The sequence below is a fragment of the Rhinolophus sinicus genome, chromosome 16 (assembly GCF_057876585.1).
Source record: "Rhinolophus sinicus isolate RSI-liver-muscle chromosome 16, RSI-T2T, whole genome shotgun sequence".
NCBI lineage: Eukaryota > Metazoa > Chordata > Mammalia > Chiroptera > Rhinolophidae > Rhinolophus > Rhinolophus sinicus.
In genome coordinates this window covers 67,602,225-67,621,855 of record NC_142516.1, presented here as the reverse complement: position 1 = coordinate 67,621,855, position 19,631 = coordinate 67,602,225, and the positions used below count along the sequence as shown (strand labels likewise).

Here is a 19,631-nt window from a genome sequence, read left to right as displayed (position 1 = left end):
TAAGTTTTAGCAGATGAAAAATTTCCTATTTTGATTATTTAATACTATAAGCATACATTAACTAACAGACACTACAGAAGCACTGCAGGAACAGAAATGGCTACAATGTGATTCCTGTCCCCAAAGAATGCAGTCTCTTGTGCAATGGAAGACAATGGAAGACTAGCATCTTTTCTGAGTCACATTTTCATAAACTCCTTGGAAGTCCTCAATTTTGGCATTTTAATTAGTGCTACCTGTAAAACAATACTAATCACCCTCCATCACTGGGACAACCATAACTTATTTTCCCAGTCATGTTGGGGGTCAGACTGACCACACTGCTGTCTTACCCACATATCTATGAAATCATTGGCATGTCCCTGAGAGATGGCTGCCCAAGGTTAGGACAGGAGTTCAGGTATACAATATCTGAAAGAGACAATATTTATATATATCATGAAATGATCACCGCAATACACACACGTCCTAACCATACGCCAGGGAAGAAGAGGACCTGTACCTGTAGCCAATCGAGAGAACAATCCTTATGATGGGCGGTGGCATGGAGCCCGTCATAGACACGCCTTGCAGGAACGTGCAATCCTGGTGGGCGCTGACCAGTTCCTGGTGAAGATGGGCACTGTCACCACATTCAAGCGTGCCCACAATATGCAGCTTATACAGTTCAGGATGAACCCCCACCATCAGGGTGGAGGCCAAGAGCCTGGCTGACCTGCCCAAGCTGGTAGAGAGTCTGAAGCGGCTGGTCAAATCGGACCCTATGGTGCAGTGCATCACAGAGGAGCAAATCAGCCCTGGGACCTGTGAGCTACACCTGGACATCTGCCTGAAGGACCCAAAGGAGGTCCATGCCTACATTCCCATTGGGAAATCCCACTTAGTGGTCTCGTACCCTGAGACCATCAGTGAGGAGTGGAATATGCTCTGCCTGTCCAAGTCCCCCAACAAGCACAGTCGGCTGTACTTGAAGGAGCAGCACTTCCACAATAGCCTGGCCTATGACATTGACAAGGGTAAGGTGTCTCACCCACTGGGAGCTCAACCAGAGCCCACTACCTGACCATCAGTAGCAGTGGGATGTAGCTGAGGCCCGCAGGATCTAGTGCTTTGGCCCTGACGGCACTGGCCCTAACGTGTGATGCACAAACATTACCAAGGATGTACAATATCTCAGCGAAATCAAGGACAGGGTGGAGGCTGGCTTCCACCAGGAGTGCTGCGCACGGAGAACATGCCAGGCATCGCTATGAAGACCGCAGTATAGCACTGCACACAGACGCCACCCAGATCATCCCCACAGCCTGCGCTGCCTCTATCCCTGTGTGCTGACCGCCAGTTCTGCCTCCTGGAGCCCCCACACCTCGTAGAGATGCAGTGCCCAGAACAAGGGTGGGTGGCACCGTAGGATGTCCTGAATAGGAAGCGAGGCCGTGTCTTGGCTGCCCCCACCCACCATGTTTGTCCTGAAGGCCAACCCACCCATCAATGAGCCCTTTGGCTTTACCTCCAATCTGAGATCCCACACAGATGGCCAGGCCTTCTCCCCACAGTGTGTGTTCAACTACTGGCTAATCCTGCTCGGAGATGCATCTGACTTGCGCCAGCCAGGAGTGGTGGAGATGTACAAGCACAAAGGCCTGAAGGAAAGCATTGCAACACCGACAACTTCCTGAACAGATTGTTGGCCGTCCTCCCTGCACACCAGGCCTTCCGGGGGCACGCGGGACTCAGTGCAGCATCCCAACCATCGACCCACCACAGCAACAAACCCTCATATTTTCCTCACACCTTGAGACGGCCCAGACACAGTGACGTCCCACCTAACAGGTATCTGGGGGCCCACTGTGTGCCATTGCTCTGCATAAATATCAAAAGAAATGGCATCATTACATCTCAGCTTTGAGGGCACCTGTGGCAAATTCCCAGATTAAAAGGTTCCTTGATTGTGAAAATACATGAAATAAATCATAAAAGCATCTGTCATCTCCCTCCTGCTTGCTCATATTTCCAGGGCCAGACCTTTTCAACAGAGAGGCTTACTTGACTCTATGCTGTAAGATGAGGCTTCTGGGATAGGCCCGGAACAGCGCTTTCCTTACCTGGAGCCTATGGGACCAGTGTGTCCCTTCGGCTGTCAATGCCATCTTCTAGTTGTGCGTTGTTCTGAATTGCATCCGGACAAAGTGCCAAACGATCTTCCCCGACAATATGCTGCTGGACCTGCAAAACAACAAAGTAACCAAAATCAAATGGGGACTTTAAGAACCTGAAGCAGCTTCGTGCATTGATTCTTGCTAACAACAAAATTAACAGAATCAGTCCTGGAGCATTTATACTTTTGGTGAATTTAGAACGACTTTATCTGTCCAAGATCACCTGAAGGAATTGCCAGGAAAAAAAAAATGCCCAAAACTCTCCAGTAGCTGCATGTCCATGAGAACAAGATCACCAAGTATGGAAATCTGTAGTCAATGGACTAAACCAGATGATTTTCGTAGAAATGGGCACCAACCCACTGAAAAGCTCAGGAATTGAAAATGGAGCCCTCCAGGGAATGAATACACTCTCCTACATCCACATTGCTAACACGAATCCAACCTCCATCCCACAAAGTCTTCCTCCTTCCCTTACTGAATTACATCTTGATGCCAACTAAATCACCAAAGTTGATCCAGCTAGCCTGAAAAGACTGACTAATCTGGCTAAGTTGGGACTGGGTTTCAACAGCATCTCTGCTGTTGACAATGGCTCTCTGGCCAACACTCCTCATTTTAGGGAACTTCACTTGAACAACAAGCTTATCAAAGTGCCAAGTGGGCTGGCAGAGCATAAGTACACCCAGGCTGTTTACCTTCATAACAACAGTATCTCTGCAACTGGGTCTAACAATTTCTGCCCACCTCGATACAACACCAAAAAGGCTTTTTATTCAGGTGTGAGCCTGTTCAGCAACCCAGTTCAACACTGGGACATGCAGCCATGCACCTTCCAATGTATCTGTGTGCACCTTGCCATTCAGCTCAGAAACTTTAAGTGACTCTCAAGAAAGCCCTCATTTTTATAACCTGACAAAATCACGTTAATGTCATTGCTGGGGGGTGAGGGGGGATGGGAAAGAAAATGAAAGTTAGATATTGGAAATCTAACTGCAATGTCAATGTTTTTCCCACATGACTTTTTATGCATAAAGCCAACTTACGCAGTTTAAATAATTCCCTACAATAAAAAAAATAAATAAATAAATAAATAAAATGCCTGCCATTTTCAGAATCCTTTTTTGAAGATTTCTGTTGATATTAACTGAGCTATTGAACATATTCTTATTTCATTATATGTAAAACTTGGAGTAAATATGTATGTTAACAATTTAGTAAAGCTTTTCTTTTTTAATTTCCAGAAGGAATCAAATTTTAAAGGTATCAATCTTCTGTAACTCAGAGTGAATACTGCCTTTGACGTAAAGTTAAACGTCAAACTCTAGTTCTGTATTAATCCCCATTATTACTAGAAAAGCCTCATTTTAATATGTAAATTTAATACAAGCTTTGTAAAATTTTTGCTAATATCATTATTTGGAAAAAAATAAATTTGCAAGCTCACATTCAAAAAAAAGAAAGAACGAAAGAAATGACATCTGCGTTTATTTCCAGATTTCAGAGGCAACAGAAACGCCATTGCAACAGGGACTCACTTGGCCACTGGGGGTAGGAGAGTGAACGGGACACCAACACGTTTTCATTTCTTCAGAGGAGAATACAAATGTCCCAAATAAGTTTAGAATAAACTCATTAACAGGACTAGAAAAAAAATAAGAGTCCCATAGAAATGATGTTCATTTATGACAGGATTTAACCTATAAGACAATATACTTTTCCTCATTTGCTTTTGTTTGCTTTAATGTATTCTTTAGCATATTTATAAATATAACTTTTATGCTTCAACTCTTAAGCTTTCTTTTGTGCTTTTCAACAACTTAAGAGACATACAGTGTCATCTTCCTTAAAGCTATTTTGATATTCACCCTTTTTTAAAAAGTTCTCCAACTTTGTGGTCTTCAATCATTCAGACAACTTTTGTGAGTTCTGCCACTCATCCTCTAAAACCTTTAAATATAATGTAATAATCATGGAGAAAAAAATAGCTAACTAGAGAGTTAAATATGCCAAACTCACACCCATTCTTGGTGTCACTAGAGACTTACTGGCAAAATGTGTGCTCATCAGCTACAAAAATGAAATCTGGGAAATACCTAAAGAAACACATAAGAGGACCTAGAGTTCGTTTTGTTTGTTTGTTTTTAAAGCATACTAAATATTTCTTTACTGCTTGCTTTCTGGGAGGAGCTAGACAAAACAGGATAATTAAAATAGCCATGGGTCGTACTTCAGCATTTACTTATTCCTCTGACTCAATCTTTGAGTCCTCATCAGAATCTTGTTGGTGAGAATTTAAAATAGCACTTTGGAAAACAGTTTGGCAGTTTCTCAAAATGTTCAACAGAATTACCATGTGAATGCAAAATTTCCATACAAAGCAATTCCACTCCTAGGATTCTGCTCAAGAAAAATGACAACATATGTCCACATAAAATCTTGTACATAAATGTTCATAGCATTATTATTCATAATAGTCAAAAAGTGGAAATAATCCAAATCTCTATCAACTAATGAATGGACAACAAAATATAGCATATCCATACAATGAAATATTATTTGCCTATAAAAAGTAATGAAGTATAGATACATACTACAACATAAATGAATTTTGAAAACATTAGACTAAGTAAAAGAAACCACATCACAAAAGACTACAAGTTATTATTCCATTTATATGAAATTTACACAATAGACAAATCTATATTGAAAGATAGCAGATTAGTATTTACCTAGGGCTGGGGGTGAGGTGAAAAAAATGGGGATGATAGGTAATGACTGATAATGATTATAGTGTTTCTTTTGGGTAATGAAAATGTTCTAAAATTAGATTATGGTAATTCTTGCACCATACTATCAATATACTAAAAACCATTGAATTGTGCACTTTAAATGGATAAATTCTGTGATATGTAAACTATATACCAATAAAACTTAAAAAAAAATACACCGTATTACTAACTAAGGTGTCATTCTCATTTACAGATGAATAAAATGGAGACTCAGAAGATAAATGTCTTGTTCAAGTTTTAAATTCTAGAATTTGCTAAGAGACCTCAAGCTCTGTGTTCAAGTCTAATGCGATTTCCACTTTATGAACATTTCTTTCCCCTCGGTGAAAATTAATCCTTTTATATTCTGTTTCTAGATACATTTCATCCTAAAGAAATTCTTTATTTCCTCTATTTCTTTTACCTCTTTATTCTTCTGGTGACTCTTTCACTTTAGTAAAAGTTCTCAAGTCTATTTCCCTAAGCGGAGGGGAGAACTCCTTATTTCTTTGTTCATTCAGAGCCAAGCTTCTTGATAATAATCTTTATCGTCTTCACTTCCTTCACTTTCATTCTTCATACCTTCAGAATGTACTAGGGGTGCCAAAAAAATGTATACACATTTTAAGAGATGTTAACACTTTGGTCAATGTTGCTCAAGCAGTAGTTCACCATACTCAGAAGTGTCCGGACACTGATGGTAACCACTTTGAGCACCTCTTGTAATTGCAGAAGTCAAACATGACTTGTATTCATCGTTTGTTATCAGTATATATTAATGCAGTTTTTTTCCTTACTTAAAATGTGTATACATTTTTGGGGGCCCCTCTATATTCACTAAGATCACCAATAACTTCCTAATCTTGTAATAAATCTCTTTCTTGATATTTGTTTCTTCTTTAGGTTCTGTAACACTTGGTTCCTCTCCTATTTCTTATATGTCATCTTTCCTGGTTTTTCTTTCTCTACCAGCTAATAAGAAGGTGATGATTGCACAGTTTTAGCCTCACTCACCATAGTGCCTCTCTCTGCTCTTTACATCTGTTCCTTATTTCTTCAGATAGCACTGCCATCTACCCAATGATCCAAAACATCACCTCGATCGTCATTCCAAACCCCTCTCTTCCTCTATTTTCCCTTTTCAGCCAAATGATTCCCCAGCACTGTCAATGCAATCTCTTAAGTATGTCCCAGATGCATTCCCTCTTATCCATTTCCATAGCCACAGCCTTGAGGGATCTGCTCTGATATGACCAATTACAAAAGCCTTCTGGACCTTCTTCCATCTAGCATTCTAATCTATACATTAATGGGAGGGTAATATTTCTAAAATATCAATCTGATCATATTAGTTCCCTTTTTAAAAATCCTTTCATGGCTTCCAATGTTAACATGATTAAGTCTTAAATTCTTAGTGTATCACCCAGGGCTCTTTGTGACCTTATCCTTTACATTACACTCTACTACCAATTCCCCACATGACCAAATCAGTTTGCTGAATGGGGCTTACTTTCTCAAGTCTTCCTGCTTTTTCACATGCTATTTCTGCTGCCTAGGATGTTACGAGTTTCCTTGCAAGTCTAGTGAAATATTACATCTTCCTCAACTCCTTCAAGTCTCATCTCTTCTCGGGAAAGCTTCCGTGGCAGCTCATGAAGGAGTTTTGCACTCCCTCTTGAACACATTTCTATTTCGTACTTAATGAAGAGTATTACAATATTTACCTGTTTGTGGCTCGTGTAATAATAACGGTAATGTCAATAACAGTAATACCCAGAATTTTTTGAGATGTATATGCCTGGCACCGCTGTAAGTACCTTACATATATTAACCATTTAATCTTCATGTAAGTCTTGAAGCGACATTTATCATCATCCCCATGTTTTAGATGAGAGCGTTGGTACATAGAAAGTATTATAAAATAAATTGACATCAAACAAGGGTTAAGGAGAAGATTCAAACTAAGACAGATTGGTAACAAAAATCTATGCTCTTAACCACCATTTCAAGCTGAAATACTGTGAGCTCTGGAAAGGCAGTGTCCATATCTCACTCATCTTTCTAACCAGTGCCTAGCATATTGTCTGCCACAGCTAGTGCCCCATTATTGTATGTTGAGATAGACACCAAGCCCAAGGGAAGTTACACTAAATTCCAAATATATCTTTCCAGTGAAATTGATTTATGTATGTCTCCAATGAAATCAAGGAAATGTTTTATATAAATAAATTTAAGCACCTGTAGAAATATTTTAAAAATAATTCACAGTTGCAGGAGACAAAAATATATGTACATATAGGTATTAGTCACTGTGCATCAACACAGTGAAAATGTATCACAATACAGATGGCAATTCCGAAAAGTCATAAGATTATTGCTTAGATAGGCACGGAAACAGAAACTCTGTTACCCCATTGGCTTTCAAGGACATGAAACATGAGTTTGTGCTATGAGGCATTTCTGCAAATATACTATGAAATATGGTGTTCTTGTAAGTAGCAAGATGCTTCAATCCTGAATCATCATCTTAAATCACCATAGGGTCTTTTGTCCTCTCTTTTTTCCATCTTATAAGGCATTACAATTTCAGAAATGAGAAATTGCTTCAATGGACACAGTATGAAAATGGTGTTGCTCCTTATAGGAAGGAGCAGATAATGTTAAAGAAAATAGTCTTAGTGCAGTCAAAGACCAGTCAGTGAGAAGTACAGCAATGGCCAGCCCTGGAAACCCTTTATTTGAAAAATAAAATGGTATAAAGTTCTGTTTCATTTGCAGAAACTCTTATCAGAAAAGAATGCGCCACTTGTGTAAATTGCACCTTGTAAAATTTCAAGTCACGGGATTTGGGGATGGGCACATTTGGAGTGAAAGAACTGGCAACATTAATTTTCAAGCACTGCATAAACTCTGGAAGTCAGGTATCATTTTAAAAATATAGATAGATAGGCAGATAAAAAGATGATAGATCGAGGGAGGGAGGGAGGGATAGATAGATAGCATAAGCTCTCACTCGCTTTCTCTCTCTCTCTGTTTCTCACTCACACACACACATTTATAAACATAAACAGTGTACAAAGGCAGCATGTGATAATGGAGAGGACACAGGCAATATAGACATACTGACTCTCATCTGACTCCACCATTTGCTAAATTATATGGAAAGTTATTTTCTCTGTGTTTCCTTTTTTTTCATTTTTAATATGAAAGAAAGCACTTTCCTTATAGAATTATTGTGAAAATTAGAGATGTTTATAAATTGTTATCCTTATACTTAACACAACTTAAGCAATCATTGGTGTCATTATCGTTAATAAAAACTATTCCACATTAATGTATGTGGGCATAAAGAGCCAATAACAAGTAACCTGAAAGAAAGGCAACTGAAAATCACATGACAGAATAAAACAAAGAAGGAGAAGGACAGACAAAAGAAATGGAAGTGAGGATGGAGTGAGAATGACTGATGGTGTTAAACAGCAGCACTTGAAAAGGTGTGAGTTGGAAAGCAGGTCTACCCCCATCCCAGGCCTTCTGAGAGAAGTCCGCTTCTCCCTAACTTGCTATGACCCTGAGGCCTTTTCCTCTAGTCCTGATCACACTTGATTCGCACAGAGATGGAAATAACTGATAAAGTGATCTGAATGGCTCTGTGTTCTTTGCATTTTATTGTGGATCAGAGCCTTGGACCACTGTGCTAACAGGCGATACCTCCTTTGTGTTGGAAGCATATAAAAACAGAAAGACAGGCAAGGGTCAGGCCGCAAAGATTATCATAACATTCAAAACACTGCTGAGCTCACTCTAACTTGCAAAACTGTCACACACAATTCTAGGACACAAAAACTGTATTAGGTATTCCTAAAGAAACAATGCCTTAAGTACCAAGGCCCATTGGACACATTACACACATCGATTAGAGTCGATTGGAGACACAACCGTATTACATTTTCAAAAACTTAATAATAATAAAATAGCCATTAAGTAACCCAGGTAAGAAACAGATAAACTCACCTGCAGAGATTATGTGAGGGAGAAAGAGAAAATATAGATAGTCAAGGTGAGTAAAAAATGAAAGGAACTACAAAAAAAAATAAAAGCAAGGAAGTATAGGGAGGTTAAACATTATATTGCAAGTAAGTTAATCATGCATTCTCAAAATGCCCTTGATAAAGCCTTAGAAAGGTGCCATATTGGAGAGAAGCACGCCATCTCTCAATAAGGCTGACAAAGTCATCCAGCATCGGAATGAATCAATGTTTATTTGAGTGAGCTTGAATTGGGGGACATGTAGTATAAAAAACATACTTTGAACGTGTCTTTAAAACAACAGGAGCAAACTCAGTGTGGGGAGGTGTTCCCAGTTTGAGTCAGGATTGAAACAGTCTTTGAGTGGAAAAGCATGTGTAATCAGCTATTCTATTTAAACTCCTTAAACTCATAATCATTCTTCTCCTCTCTCCCTGCCCATTGTGCACTTGTAGTTGAATTTATCTAAATTTAAAACTCCCATGACAGAAATCCATTCCAGCTAAGATATCAGCTGGAAAAAGAAGAAGACAGTTTACAATTTATTAAATCCTCTAAGAAATCCCAGAATACTTTGCTATGCCTGTATTAATAGGACTTATTTTAGCGTAACTTCCATTATTATTAAAGTTCTTACTCATTTGTATATGTACTAGATGGTAGATCCCAGGAAAGTCACTGAGAATGGTGACTTATTGAGGGGTCCTATTCGCTGTTGATGCTTTCTTGTAATTCATTTAACACTAGAAGGCAGGCATTCTCCTTTAACATATGAAACTCTTAGGATCAGGAATAACTTGCTCCAGGTTAGAGCTTGGGAGAATCAGAGCAAGAATCAGAATCCCCATCTGTTTGACTCCCAAATGCACACTCTTCCCACTTCTGGAGTCAGTAAGGCAATAAACCCCAAGCCATGCTCATAGCAGACACACATAATTGGGCAGCTCATTCTTTCCTCTCATCACAGATGTGGCCTTAGAAAGCTCCAAGCATCAGCTAAATGGTACATCTGACATAATAAGAAAAAAATGAAACCTGTGGGTCACTCTGACTACCATGCTAGGATGGTATCATTCCTTTCGGTGCCTCGTCATGCCAAGGGATACTACAAATGTTTGTCAAAAGAATGAATAAAGTATTAATATTGAAAGAGAGAAAAACAAATTTGGGAATAAAAATGCAATAGAAAACTAACAATGCATACAAATAGAAAGGAAGTCTTTTGTTCATTTCATGCACATTGGGATTTGCATGCAATGAATAAGCTGAATAGACCAGCAAACTGAATTTTAGCCATGGTTTGGCTGTTCACAACAAAAACACGACGAATATTTCAAACTAAAGGCTCACCACATTTACTTGAAAGATGGCTTCTCTTAGATCACCTCATTTCATGCTAAAAAAAAAACACACAGAAAGGTCAGTATTTTCAGAAACATTTTCCTCTAAGGATACAGCATTTCTTAAAATGACAGCCCAGCAAGACTGAATAACCTCTCAAAATTTTAGTGGTACCTGTAAATCCCTTTTTGGCAATGGGTTATTAAAATTAGCTTCTAAACTATCTCTATAAATTTGCTTACTGAGTCAGGATAAATCTCTGAAAACTATGCAGTTCTTTTATTCTTTCTATCCATTTGGATTGATGCTAGATATCTTGGGGGCATATGGGGAATGATTGAGATAAAGGATTGAAAGAGGTTGTATAGTTTTTGTGCATACCTAAAGTGAAATAGCAATAAATATTATTAATTACCTACCCGTAATGGTAAAGCTGGTATGACATATATTAACATTGATGGCTTTCCAACTTAATGTGAGGTAAGTGTATACCCCACAAATTGAAGTATACATTAAAATTTCTTCTTTCTTTCATTGAAAGTTTCTATTAAATAGTTCCAAAAAAAACAAACAATAAAAAAAAAACAACAAAAAACTTCAGTCTTTTGTCTTAGACAGGTTATAATCAGTTATAGCCATAGACTGTTATAGTGATCAGGAAAGCTTAATACATACTCTAAAAAGTTCCCTTTTTTCCAGGTATGGGCAGGTATGGAGGAAATACAAAATGCATGCATATATGTGGAATGTTGGTATTTTTGAAGTTGTGGTAAACATATTGCTGGATGCCATGAAAGAAAATGTCATTTTCTGTGGTTAACATTCCAAGGTATGGAGTACACGGACCGGAAACAGTAAGGTATGGTTTTCTGGTCCCTCCCCAGTTTGTTCTCCTCTTCTTCCCTATCCACTCACCTCCCGCAATAAGCCGCAACAGCGCCTGTATCAGCACTGTGCTTACTGGCTACTGTGTCTTTCTTCCTCTGTTGCGAACACTTCAAAAGCAACAGCTTGTCTTAGTCATCATTTTATTCCCTACAGAGTCACTGGTTCATAGTATATTCTCAGAAAGTGTCAGTGGAATATTATGGGTGAAATGGCTGCCACACATGGAAACCCCTAAGCCACCTGTGAATAGAAGGGGCTGAATACAAAGTCCCAGGTACTAATATGGCACCAGATCCCCAGGTCCTACCTTATTCCAACCTAGTATAATCTTCCCCCACACTCATTTCTGCTGTAGAAGCCCAAGAGAGGAGCAAGAAGAGCACAGCAACCGTGGAGTCTTCCTCTGGTGTCCTGAATGGAGAATGGAAAGGGGAGCTGGAGACAGCCTTGGTTTGCCCCAGAAATGGCCTCTTCTTCCCGTGACTCACTCCATCAGAACTTTGAGACACTCCAGTGTCAAACGGCTGTGCACGAAACTGTAGACAAGTCACGGAAATCCTCTGTCTCTGCCCAGGTGTTCAACAGCACCTCCAACTCTGATGTTCATTTCTTTCTATGTGCCCATCCCATATACACAGAGGGCACAGAATCCAACAACCTCATAAATTACTGTCCCATCCCATCACTGCAGAGTATTTTAACAATGAAAGGAACAATGTCATCTGACTCTTATCCTATTTATTGAAAAAAATAAATATTCTAATAAATATTCTGTAATTAAATTTCTTTAAAACCCAGAGCATACTATTTCCAGGGATCTTGTCCCACTCATAAATATTCTATATTCATTATATCAAAATACCTTTTGTATTTCAATATACAATGGCATGTTTCTTTTGGGGGTGGAAGGGAAATATTTCTATCTTCATGGTTTTATTATTTTTCCACCAGATGATTAGAAAACCAAAGTCTGAGCTTTATAGATGTCAGAGGAAATTTTGTTCCGTCATTTTTTTTATGCACATGCTGACTCAATGTCGTAGAATAACTGTGTTGCTTTCTGCTTTCCCTGACAATCCAAAGAAAGAGTAATGCATACAAATCATTTTACTGTTTAAAAGTTTTGAATAAAACATGTTAACCTTGTCATGCTAAGTGACAGACAGAAATGTCACCATTGTTTGCCAGGGACAAATAATCCATATACTTCATGTATAATTCATCTGATCTTTAAGAATGTTTAACAATATTGAATTTAGATAAATTTCAATGTTATGATGCATCAAACTTCCTTTATCAATTTATACATGAGCCTCATCAATTTAAGTCTTCATTTGTATTACTCTATGTTTGTATTAACTATGACAGATCTAGAGGATAATTCTTATTTCCAGGAAAAATGCAGAGGTACATTGTCCATATTACAGCCACGTCCCTCTCTCCATCAGGCCTGAACTTATAATAGAAACCTCAAATAACTCAAGGGCTGTGAATATGCCACAGAAGCCCTAGTTGCAAGTACAGGTATCTACACGTCTTTTGACATAGAGCCTTTGGTCTCCCAACAGAGATTGAAGAACTCAGAGAGATAAGATTTCAATCCTTTTTATAATAAGATTTCAGTGGCTTCCAAAGCTTTTCTGTCAATCAGAACTAACCAAGGGCAGGTCTGAAATGAGTTGGCTTGGGGTAAAATACATGGACAAGAATATTTTGAATAGGCTTCAAAGCGAGCTGGAAGTCCCTGCACTGTGAATCAGGAGAAATTATGTTGGCGGCCTACTAACAAGTATCACCTCCTGAGCAGCTGTCACTGCAGACAGTCTTGTGGATTTCCCGAGTCTGAAAGGACTTCTCACTGTCATCACCATAGAAAACTAGGGCCTCCAAGAGGAGAGGAAACCATTTGGTTGGCAGTGCCCTCAATATAGTTAGAAAATAAAATATTTCTTAGGAACAAATTGAGCAACTAAATAAATGTAAACCAGATTAAACTTTCCAGGAGCATCTTCTGAAAACCTGTTTTAGGAAGAGTAACTAATCATTTCTGTACAACTTTACTTTTCCAAGGACCATCCCGTTGTCCCCTTCTCCCCTACCTCAGAATTTTTCCTCCTTTGTGAGCCTTAGAAAGTTCTTTCTGCCTTTGGAGATCATGTTACTTCAATGAAAAACACTTAATAAAATAATTAAAAATTCCATGATTCAGAAGATGAGTTTTTGTTTTGTTTTTCAGAAGGAGGTAAGGAGGAGGCAGGAAGCTAGCATCCCCATACATATTACATTTCATAAATTAGTAATTCATGTATTGTCTTCTGGTTCTTACATTAGCTATATGCTTATACATATTCCAGTTCACCTTCTCTGAGTGACATCTAGACGTGCACATGGGCACATACAAACATTTAATTATATGTACATTTTTTTATTTATTTTCTTGGCGCATTGGAAAAGGCAAACCATTTTATACTAGTTGAGCTGTCATCTCTTTTGTGGCCCATTTCCAAAGCGGTAGGAAATTATATGTGAAATTCATTTATATCTTCAAAGGAGGAAAAAAAAAAGCAGTAATATAAATAGAGTTGGGTAAATAAACCTGTGGGGAATTATTTAAATTTATATGTTAAAATTAAGAAAGAGCTTCCTTTTGAGAAATGCTAAATGCATTAAGGGATTCTGTAGAGCCCATCTTTAAAAAAACTATTTGGAATACGGTTCTTTTTTTTTTTTTCAACTGCTCAAACAGTTTCTAATTTTTTATCATCTTTCTTCTGGGTTGAGTGTCTACAGTTTTCATTTGATCTTCCAAGGGGTCACAACACTCATCAAAAATATTTAAGAACCACTCTTTGACAGTGTGGGAGCTCTTATTTCTCTAGAAGGGCTTGAATTACTTCCACCTGGAGGTAGGAAATTACATCAGCTATAATATAGAAACTCATTTTGCTGGTCTAAAAGTGTTGATGTGGTCCTTAAATAACTAATTTACATCAAATATCACCGACAAATTTTCACATTCAGTCACAGTATACGTATGTCCATAGATTTCCATTATTTTCCAACCATTCTAATTTCATTGTGGAACATTTACCAGATGGAAAGGGACCATTTTATGGGCTTTTGGCAGGTAAAGTTGGCTCTGCTAAATGAAAATCCCATGTTTGAGGAGCCCATGAAACTGGCAATAATTGACTTTTGAACACACAGAGAATTTTAACCTTTTTTTAAATTTATTACTCACAATAAGATAAAGTCCCTTGAAGAGAGTTTTTATTAACCCTTTAAACATTTTTTTTATTAATTAAACATGTTTTGTTAACCCTTCAAACATTTTGTTGTTGTTGTTGTTAAATCTGGATCTTGAATTAGCATCAATTTGGATAGATGATTTATTAAATGAATTCCAGTGATATTCTCATCAACACTACCATTGAAATCGTTACTTTGTTTATACTATTAAGCAAATATTTAAAGGATGAAAACTGTAATTCATTGAATACTTTGAAAAACCCCTATTTTCCAGAGTACTTAGAAAAATGGCAGAACAGAGTACACTAATGTTATTTACATATATATATGTAATAAATACTTGCTAAAGTGATTTATCTCTACTTAATAGATAGAGCTATTATATTATTTCTTCTCACAAAACATAATTTACTTTCCTTTCTCCAGGTTTTGGGGTCTTTTAAAAACTTTCTGTTATTTTAAACCGACCTCTTCCTCTACTGTCATTTTATTTCAGAGATTCTGTAAAATATTTAGCATTTCATTAGGAAAGATTGGATTTAGAATCAAGATGGGTGTATTGGCTTTGTAGAAACTTCCCCCACTATTTTCTACTTAACACACTCCTGCTTAGCATTTCTTTTTTTTCCTCTTAGAACTAACAAGCTGGTGGGAAAAAGGTAAGTAAAAAAAAAAAAAAAAAGATATTAACCCTTAAATGAGAGGGTTAATATCTCTCATTTACCAAGCCAATGCCAACAGTCCAGTGGAGAGCTAGACGGCTTTGACTATGGTTTTTTGGCATGTACTATGTGTAATCCACAAGGCAGTGTGGAGAAAAATGTATTGCAGTTGTGACTCTGAAAGCTATAGGCAATATCAATTAATATTTTTAGGACATCAAAGACCAGGAGAATAAAAGCTGATAGCAGATGCTTCGTAGCATTCTGCTTGTCATTTTAATGGTAAAATAAAGAAACAATACAGTAAAACCTCTTCTTTCATTTGAAGGAATATTTCTTAGTAACCAAATTCTAAGATAAACATTCACAGGCGTAGTGATATCAAGAGTATGTTTTTCATCTACTATGATTAAAAAAAATAGTTTTCAAAACCATAAGCCTCCTGCACCTCAACACTCTTTATAATATTAGTGTTTCATTATTTAAAACTCATCATTGTTCACACTGTCTCAACAATGGTGCATTTCATGAAACAAAGTTTGTTAGTCAAGAAACACTGAACATGCAGCAGGCAGCCTTGCCTTTTCCTCCACTCCATTTTGGAAGCCTACACGTTAGCCTAAATGAAGCTCTACATACGTTCTGTGCTCACATTTTTTGGTTTGGTTCAGCAAATATTTCTTAAACTACCCCATGAGGACTTGATATCTTTCAGAGGAGAATACTTACACAGGGTAGGATTGTGCTAAAAAGTGGATAATCTAACGAATGAGGAGGAGAAGGAAGAGAAGGTTGACAACTCACAGAACAAAAAGTGGGCCATGGGCGACTGCAATGCCCAGTGTTAGTACGCAGGGCTGAGTGGCCTGGTGCTGCAGCACCAAGGAAGGGGAAAACTGTTGTTTATGGACAGCAGCCACATAAAGAATCAAAGCGTGAGAATTTATTATTTCACAAAACATCTTGATGGGTGATTTTGATGTGAAAAGATTAGCCCAGGGAAAGGATGGGAAGGGAAGAAAGAGGGAGGTCAATGAGGGAGATGGGAATTGCTTTGCAGATAAAATTAAGCTGGACTTCGTGTTTAAAGCTTGAGGAAAGTTTTAGGAATTGTGTGGTTTTTTTTTAAGTTTTAGGGATTCTTAGCCAAATATCAGGGAAGATTTCTCCTTGCCAATCCCCTGTATAATTAGTTGGTTTCTTTTATAAAGCAGTAAGTTGGAGATTTAGAACTCCAATACACAAATACCAGCTAAAAAGGTTTTTCAAAGTATTTTTCTACTCAAGGGAATAGAGAATAATCAGATATTTTCTATACAGTTGTCACAGTAATATACTGGTAAGATTTCTTCCTTTTGGTTACAAAAGTCCTAATAGTCACAACCTTTGCCTTATGAATTTAGACGGGCAAACAGAGGTCACTCCACAGTGAAGGCCCATGAACATAATCTTCCCTGGTGGTGAGGTGACTCAACACTTGGTTTTATAACCAGAATAATTGTACAAAGTAACTTTCAGTTGTAGCTTTCCATTTCTCATGTAGGTCACCGAGGGATTCGCTTCCTCTATTTTCTAAAAGAAATCATTTAAAATAGCAAGCCTGTATAATTTCTTATAACCCAGAGGAAGATGTAAACGTTTTTCAGGATGCTTCATGCTTTCACTCTCCTCAGTTGGAACTTAATCTTATCTTTTAGAAACGAAACCATCCCTATTCCAGGAGCATTAATGGTAGTAGATCAAGTCTGTCTGTTTGTAGATGGAGGAAGGTTTGTCACGCCATAAACCTTCACAGTCTGCTTTTCCAAGAATCCACATAAAGGGCATGGGAAAACAGGAAGAGGAAATGAGAATTTGGGTAGCTATGACACAACCCATAAAGAACAGAAGCCACCTATCCAGAGAGCAGAAGGTTGAAGGCCCTGAGAAAAGAATCATTGAGAAAGACCTGTGGTGGTAATGCCTGGGAACTTTAAAAATAGGGATGTCTAAGATGCAGATGTCATTCATTTGCAGTGCTGGCAGGCAACACAACCAACATCTGGTGTCCCTAAACCCTCAAGAAAATCTTGAAGTACAGAAATGCCTTACCTAATGTTACTTTGGCAAAAGTGCAAGGATAAGCTTGATACAGATAAAAAGAAAAGTTGCAGGAAATGAGATACACAGGACAGATTTAAAATTCACAGGAAAATAGGAAATCAAAGCAAAAGTGACTGAGAGAAACTTAAGCCATCCAGGAATTCTCAGGTGTGGGACTGAAGGATGAGATTTCCACCAAAATGCTCACATTGGCCAGTTGGTGATGGTGGTGGAGGGATTTTTGTTTGTTGATTTGGTTTGCTTGCTTGTTTCTTTATAACATTAAATGGCATAAGATATCTAGCCTGCTGATGCTTGAGTAATGCATGTAAAATGAGTCTCTTAACTGGTTATAGCAATTCCACAATGACATAAGGCAGATGACCAAATTGGATATTAAAAATGAATATATTATGTGCTCTAAAAGAATATAAAGAAAGATGGATCTCTTTTGTTGTATTGTTTTGACTGGATGTCACATAGGCTGCTTTTGTTGTCGTTGTTTGTTTGACCTTTTCATATTTTTGCCTGAGGTGATAGGTAGAAAAATAACACATGGAAGGGAGAAATTGAACAAGAAAGCCAAATGTCTAAAAGGAGATTAGTATATACACTAAGAATGAGGGATACAGAAAAATGAATCAGGACACTGATAAATTTAAATTACCTACCTCACAATTAAATAAGGTTCTTTTAATTCTATCCACAACATACCATATTTCCCCAAAAATCAGACCTAGCCAGACCATCACTTCTAATGTGTCTTTTTGAGCAAAAATTAATATAAGACCCGGTATTATATTATATTATATTATATTACATTACATTATATTATATTATATTATATTAAAATAAGACCGGGTCTTATATTAATATTTGCCCCAAAAGACACATTAGAGCTGATTGTCCAGCTAGGTCTTATTTTTGAGGAAGCACGGTATGTTGTTTTTGTCCATGACTTTGCTTTGTTCTAACAAAGGAACTTAGTTTGAGAGGCATACTAATGAGTCATGTGATCGTCAATGTTTGGAGCGCCACATATTCCTCAGGAAGCAGTTCATGCTTTCATGAATCTATACACAAATTCTAGAGCTTTCACTCAAGTCCATTTATGAGAGAAAGCAGTTGAAAGCAGGGACTCAGGGAAAGAGCATTTCTAGGCTGAACCTAAATTGGGCCACTATCTAGTTCTGTGATGTGGAAGCAAGTTGCACAATCTATCTGGGCCTCAGTTGCTTCATCTGTAAATGGGGAACATAACAGGCTCAACTTTGTAAGGTTCTTTTAAGGACTCAATGAGTATAAAGCATTTAAGTCAGTGCCTGGTACATAAAAAGCACCATAAAAGTATTAACTATAACTGTGATTTTTATTACCAGTAATGCTATTTAAGGAAGCAAAATACTTGTCAGATAGTAACTACTCAGTAAAAGAGAGTTCCAGCCTTTCTTTCCCATCATCTCCTTCCCTCGCTCAATTTTAGACAAATATAGGCATCTCTTAGCCTTCTCTTCCATCTTCACAGTGCCCGGCACATTCCCCATCACTGAAAACCATAGTAATATAGTTATGCCAGAACTCAAATGTACATCCAAGATGGGAGACAGGTTACAAATTAAATACTGTAGAGTTACTGATCTCAGTGCTACTTAGAGGCTTAGAGTTTTAAAAATGGAAAGGGCTTCATACACTGCTGATTCCAAACCTGTTACCTTCTTTCTCTGGTCTTTAAATATCTCTCTTTAGGTTAGCCTAATATTCTACATTACTCCATACTTTACCCCTACACCTAACTTCCCACCTTCTGTAACAGTAATTCTCTTTCCTGGCAGCACAGCAGAATCATGCGAAGCTTTTAAAATACCAAATTCATGATTATAATGGTTTTAAAATATGGCTGATCGTTAGAAATCACCAAGTAAGCTCTTCAAACCTACATATTCCACCCCTGACCAACATAGTCAGTGTACTTAGGGAACCCTAGATTTTGTTTTTCAGAAGCACCTAAAATAATTCTAATAGTCATCTTGTTTATACACCACTGTTCTGTTGAGATACATGATGCTGCCCTTCATTGCACCTCATCAAGTCATATTTAACTATGAACTTGGAGTTAGGAAAATGAGGAGCAAAAATCCATCATACTAATAGGGGGGAAAAAGACATTTTTTTCCTATCTTTTTGATGTGTTAGATATGAAGACAACATATTTAAATATAGGGATTGTCTGTTTGGGGAGTTTTTCCATCCCTCCTGGGGAAGCTTTCGGGCTAATTCTGACTCTCAGTAATTCTGAGTCTACACTTATGCTCCTGGTATATGGAATTACACAGTGCCCAGTCTGAAACCTAATACTCAGACTTCTATTCAACAGCAAGTAGAATTCCCCCTCACTCTGACAAGGATACCTATGGACTAAACAAATGTAAAAGACTGAGTGTAAAAATAGCAAA

At 37.8% G+C, this 19,631-nt stretch overlaps 2 pseudogenes; both read left to right on the top strand.

Moving 5' to 3' along the window:
* The first annotated feature begins 443 nt into the window (after positions 1–443).
* On the top strand, positions 444–1,676 carry LOC148755021 (elongation factor 2 pseudogene; annotated as a pseudogene).
* A 297-nt stretch (positions 1,677–1,973) lies between these two features.
* On the top strand, positions 1,974–3,040 carry LOC109458612 (decorin pseudogene; annotated as a pseudogene).
* The last annotated feature ends 16,591 nt before the right edge of the window (positions 3,041–19,631 follow it).